Source organism: Cicer arietinum, chromosome 3 (assembly GCF_000331145.2).
Source record: "Cicer arietinum cultivar CDC Frontier isolate Library 1 chromosome 3, Cicar.CDCFrontier_v2.0, whole genome shotgun sequence".
NCBI lineage: Eukaryota > Viridiplantae > Streptophyta > Magnoliopsida > Fabales > Fabaceae > Cicer > Cicer arietinum.
In genome coordinates this window covers 66,507,512-66,513,661 of record NC_021162.2, presented here as the reverse complement: position 1 = coordinate 66,513,661, position 6,150 = coordinate 66,507,512, and positions in this window count along the sequence as shown.

Here is a 6,150-nt window from a genome sequence, read left to right as displayed (position 1 = left end):
CATTTGTTGAATTCAAGAACACCAATAGTATTTGGTGACAAAATTATTCATTTTTCGTCAAAATTGATATTAAAAAATGCAAGCAAATATCTTGCATAGAAATGTAGACTATAAATTTAACATTTATCAGCAAAAAAATAAATAAAATTGTTATTGTTTCTAGAAGAAGAAAATTCATTTTTGGATTATCATTAAGAAGTCTTAGCTAATGACCTATAAATGAACATGAGATCTCATTAAAAAAAATATAGGCTTAACTGCAGTTTTGGTCCCTCTATTTTAACTGAATCGCGAAAGTAGTCTCCCATTTTGTTTCTCCCCAGTTTTGGTCTCCCAAGCAGAATTTTGGTCCAAAACTTGATAAAATTTCATATAATTATTTATCTCATTTTTCATTCTTTCTCTATTTAAATTCTCCTCATCAAACTCATTGATACATGCTACCAAAGCATTTGTTGAATTCAAGAACACCAATAGTATTTGGTGACAAAATTATTCCTTTTTCGTCAAAATTGATATTAAAAAATGCAAGCAAAGATCTTGCATAGAAATGTAGACTATAAATTTAACATTTATCAGCAAAAAATAAATAAAATTGTTATTGTTTCTAGAAGAAGAAAATTCATTTTTGGATTATCATTAAGAAGTCTTAGCTAATGACCTATAAATGCACATGAGATCTCATTAAAAAAATATAGGCTTAATTGCAGTTTTGGTCCCTCTATTTTAACTGAATCGCGAAAGTAGTCTCCCATTTTGTTTCTCCCCAGTTTTGATCTCCCAAGCAGAATTTTGGTCCAAAACTTGATAAAATTTCATTTTTTTTTGCATTTATTTCAGTCACACAATGCCTCAAGATCTCATTTGTAACAATTGTACTTGAAATATATGACCATAAATGGTGTAGTACGACTTTAAAAAATAAAATTTCATCAAGTTTTGGACTAAAATTCTGTTTTGGGGACCAAAACTGGAAAGAAACAAAATGGAAGGACTACTTCGCGATTCAGCTAAAATAGGGGGACCAAAACTGCAATTAGACCAAAAATATATTGTATTGATGTGTAGACTCGATTAAAAAACTATTACAAAAAAGGGAAGAAACAATAATGCATTAAAATATATTTTGTTCTTATTTAAAGCGAATAATAAATCTTTTAGCAGATATATTTCATTTCAGACATCTCAAAAAAATTTAAGCCAATTTATTTTTAGCATTTTAAAATCTTTTAATAGATGTATTCCAACATTTCTTATTGTATTTTTTTATTATTATTTTTTTAATGCATTGGTGGTTTTTGTAAAAAATTAGAAGTGTCACGAACACTTTCTAACTTTTCATGACATTAGATATGTAAAGTTAGTTTTTATTTAACAAATAATATTAGTAATTAGTTATTAATTTTGTCAGATGAACAAATTGATACAAGTTGAACTCATTATATTCCTCCAACTCTTCAAAACCAACTCATGACTCCCTTAAAATATCAAATTAGTTACTTTAGTTATAAACTTGTTACTCTAATTTAGGTATATAAGATTCATTATATCTATTATTATAAAGATCTTTTGTATTTTGATTAATACAAAAAATTATCTTTATTTTTGTTTCTCTCACATTTTTCTTTAAATAAAAATAGAGTGCAAATGCATCGCATCATTAGTTCAATATTTTAAATATTAATACTTTAAGTGAATTAATTATATTTTTTTTTAATATCAATATTTTATATATTATATTATTTATTGAAAAAAAAATTGAGACTTTAAAATAAAAAGAAAAAAAAAATTCTTAAAAATGAAAATTAAAGGAACGGCGGAAATCATTATGTAGAGATTTGCTAATGAGTGCTTTATCTTCATAATAACTACCCTAATAATTAACTATGGCTAGCCATGTGATATACTGTAACTGTCCTCAAATGCAACAAAAAGGATGGGTATAATAACTCCTCGACATATTAATTTCAACAAAATAAAACAAAAATCATCGACATATAAATATTGGACATAAAGTAGGCAGGGAAGTATAAAGTGGGCAGATAGCAATTTCACTCCCTTTATATGGGAGGTGAATTTCATTTCAATTTCTTCGAGTCCAAGTTATATCTTTGACTTTGTTAATATTCAAAGTAATACGGTCAACCAAACAGCACACGAATCTGGTGAGTCTTCCTACCACAAGCATCCAGCGCTGTATATAAAAATAAGAGTATTGCTAACAACTTTGTTAAGACTTAAGAGTGTTTTTAAAATTTTATATAAGAAAGTTATCTATCAAGAAAGTTCAATATATACATACTATCAATTTTTAATGTATTAAAGGCATGTTTTTAATAAAAAAATTATTTTCTTGAAGCATTTATTAACATTTGTCTAAAAATAAAAATAGTTAGAGATTCATCTTTAATTTAATAATTTTTAATTTATATTTTTACCGATGAAAAATATGAAAATACCACTCTCTAGTAATAAAATATAGAGTATAACAAAAATTAATTAATATCTATTTTTTTAAATAAAATAAATAGATTCTATTAATTTTTCTTTTATATAATAATAGTATTTTAGGAGTACTGTGTATGGATTTTATAAGGTTTTAACAAAAATATAATATTTTTTATTTTATTTTTAAATAAATAATAAATTTTACTATAATTAATTTACATTACTGTATAATTTTAAAATTCAGACAAAATTATCTATATTTTTCGGTTAAATTAGGATTTATCAATAACTTAACTTGACGTAATATATATTCTATTTATAATTAGTAGCTTAAATCATATAAGACAAACAACAACAACTAAAGAAAAAAATTATTAGTGTATTTGATTTGAACATTCTTATAATTTAATTAAAATTTAATATTTAATTATTTTGAAATACTAGAGTAAGAAAGTTAATATGATAATTTAATTATTAATTTTTATTTATACTACATAGTTAATTTTGGGTGAATATTTTGCCGTGAGTGTTCACTGACCGTGAAAGTAATGAAATTTCACTGACCCATGTTGTGATTTAACGTGCATGGAAGGGTATATTATTGTGAGGGACCATACCATATTATTAATGGGGACCTTTGCACGAGGCACCGAATCATTACTCACCCTTCTTTCTGGCAGGTCTCATCCGTTCATTTGCGAAATCCAAACAAGTAAGCCATAATATGTTAAAGAAAAAATAAATAATATTTAAATGAGTTTAAGTTAATAAGTGCTCTTAAATATTTGTTAAAGATTAAAAAATAGAAATTTAACTTGGAAAAATACACTTTAGAATTTTGAAATCGCAAATTCCAATAAAATATTTCCACATTTAATTATTTAATAAGTGTCTTAAAAACAATTATTTGCATTTTCCTATTTAAATGTATTGAAAATTATATTTTCTAAATATTTTAAAATTTGATATTTATTGTTTTCAATGTAAAATTTATTTTATGATTCTTTAATAAATATGTTTATGATACTTTTCAAAAAATCCCATTAATTTTAGTGTATGTTTTAAAGTATGAAATACTTTTAAAATAGTGAAATAGTTGTATCGGATACTTATTTAATATCCAAATTTTGTGGATAAATAAAATTGAATTTTTTATATATTAATATAATAATATTTATGTATTTGAGTTTATTTATTTTTAAAATTGAACATTTTTTATTTTAAACTTTGACTGTAATTTTGTATAGTAAATTGAATAATTTCATATCTTAATTAAATTTAATTGAATATAAAAATTTATGTTTTTTTTTTTATTGGCGTACTCGGTTCTTAATGACTTTTTAAATATCATATCCCATACATATTATCGTTAGCAATAATAAAATAAATATTTTTAATGAAATATTTCTTTTGACTGTAAATATAAATAAAAATCAAAATATACTTTTTAAAATTTAAATAAAATATATTTTATCTTTTGCTAATATTAAAAACGAAAGAAGTAATTAAAATCTGTAATTAAGATCGGAGGCGGGACGAATGCACAAGGGGTAGAGAGGGCTGCAACTCCTCCCCCGAATCAATATACTACTATTATTTTCCATTTCTTCCATTAACATATTATATTATATTATATTATTTTTTATATATAAACTATTATACTATTATATTATTCCTTTTTATATTTATAAAAAATAATTTAATCAACAAAAATCGTCATATTTAATAGAAATTCAATATATTAATTTTATTAATTAATTATAATTTAATTATTTAGTATTTAATTATATAATATATATATGCATTATCATGTGTTATTTAATTATTTATTTAACTTTTTGTAAAAAAAAAAGTCACAAGAATTTGATTTTACAATATTAATTATTAAAACATTCGTTGCCTCCTTTGTCAGATATCTGAATCCCTCCCTGATTAGAGAGAGTATTGGAGAACACATTTTATTAAGAAATAAAAATATTTTTATTGAAAATAACAAAATTGGAATTTAAAAAAAAAAATAATATACAAATTTTAGAACACTTCAAATTATATTTTGATTAACAATTAATTACATTAAAGGCGTTTGTGTATTTTTTTGGTAAGCTAAGCTATCTCTGCTGGCAAATATATATACTAACTGATCCTTCAAAAAAATATTTGATATTCATTTAAGGGATTTACTTATCTAACATATAATTTTAATATGTATTGACTATCAAACTTGAACTAAACAGTTAAGATACTCAAGTATATAATGCTTGTGTCCAAACATATTTGGTAATTTGCTAGGAGTAAAAATAACAAAAGTATTTGTAAAAAAAACCTAAAAATATAGGTAAATGAAAACAAATTTAAATTATATGAAAATAAAGTATGTAAACATTTAAAAAATAAATCAAAGGGAAGTTTGATTTTCTGATTCACAAATGCACATAATTGTAAAAACTAATATTTTAAAATAGATTTATTTAAAAAAACATGTCGCTTCATAAATTTTGACATTTTATTATCTTTTAATTTATTAAAATAATCAATAAATTAAATAATAGATGGTTGTATCCTTAAAATGTGACCTCTCAAATGGGAGAATTTTTTAGTACAATATATGGGTACATCATTTCTTACAAACTCTTGAAAATTGATATATTAATTTAGTAGGTATTTTAAAGTTTTTTTTTTTGAATAAAAAATCCACGCTTGATAACTATGCTCAACTATCCCTTCATATTTTTCCATCTCTTTGTGATACTTTCCCTTGTTTTGAATATTTTTTTTATTGATATTTTGAAATATAATAAATAAAAAATCGATTGAGTTGATAAATAATTGACTCACATCTACAAGATTGTTAGTTCAATTTTCGTATCAGAGTCTCATAGTTTAATTCATTTAAATTTTTTAAAATATTTTTTTATTAAATAATATTTTTAACATTGTCACTAGAGCCAACAATTAAGCTCTACCATCCAAAACTCATCTTAAAAACCCTTAATATTAGGGCATCTATTGAGATAATTTTTTATGATTCTTATTCTTTATTTTATTATTTTTTGTAGGCCTAAGGAAGGTTTCATAATTTTTTTTTGAAAAAGTATTGAAAAAATCAAAAATTGATTTTATTTATTTCACAAAAAAAAATGTAAATAACTTTATTCTTGAAAAAGATTAAAACTTTTATTTTCTTGAAAAAAATTTAAAATATTTTTTCTAAAATAATTTCGAGAAAAAAAATCAAAAAATTTGTTATGATATTTTTTATCGCAAAAAAAGCAAATTTTTTTCTAAAAAGTTTTTAAAAAAAATTGAAAAATGTTTTTCACACGAAACGATTGAAAATTTTTTATTAGAAAATTTTTTGAACTTTTTTTTTTAAAATTGCAAGATAGATTTAAAAAACTTGGACCATAGTCTGACTTAGTCCACTTTTAAAATATGTTTTGTTTTGGGATTTTTTTCTATTAAAACTTTTTAAATATTAAATTTTTTAATCCTTCCAAACATATAAACTATAGCGAATAATTATTGAACTTATAAAATTTACACTATAATTATCATATCAATACAAACAAGACTTCATGATAATCCCTTAGTGGCTTTAAAGAAACGTAAAACAAATTGTAAAAGGGGGAAGATAACCAAGATGCAATCTCAATCTTAATCTAGCTAATTCAAGACTTTCTATTGAATGGCCACGTATATATA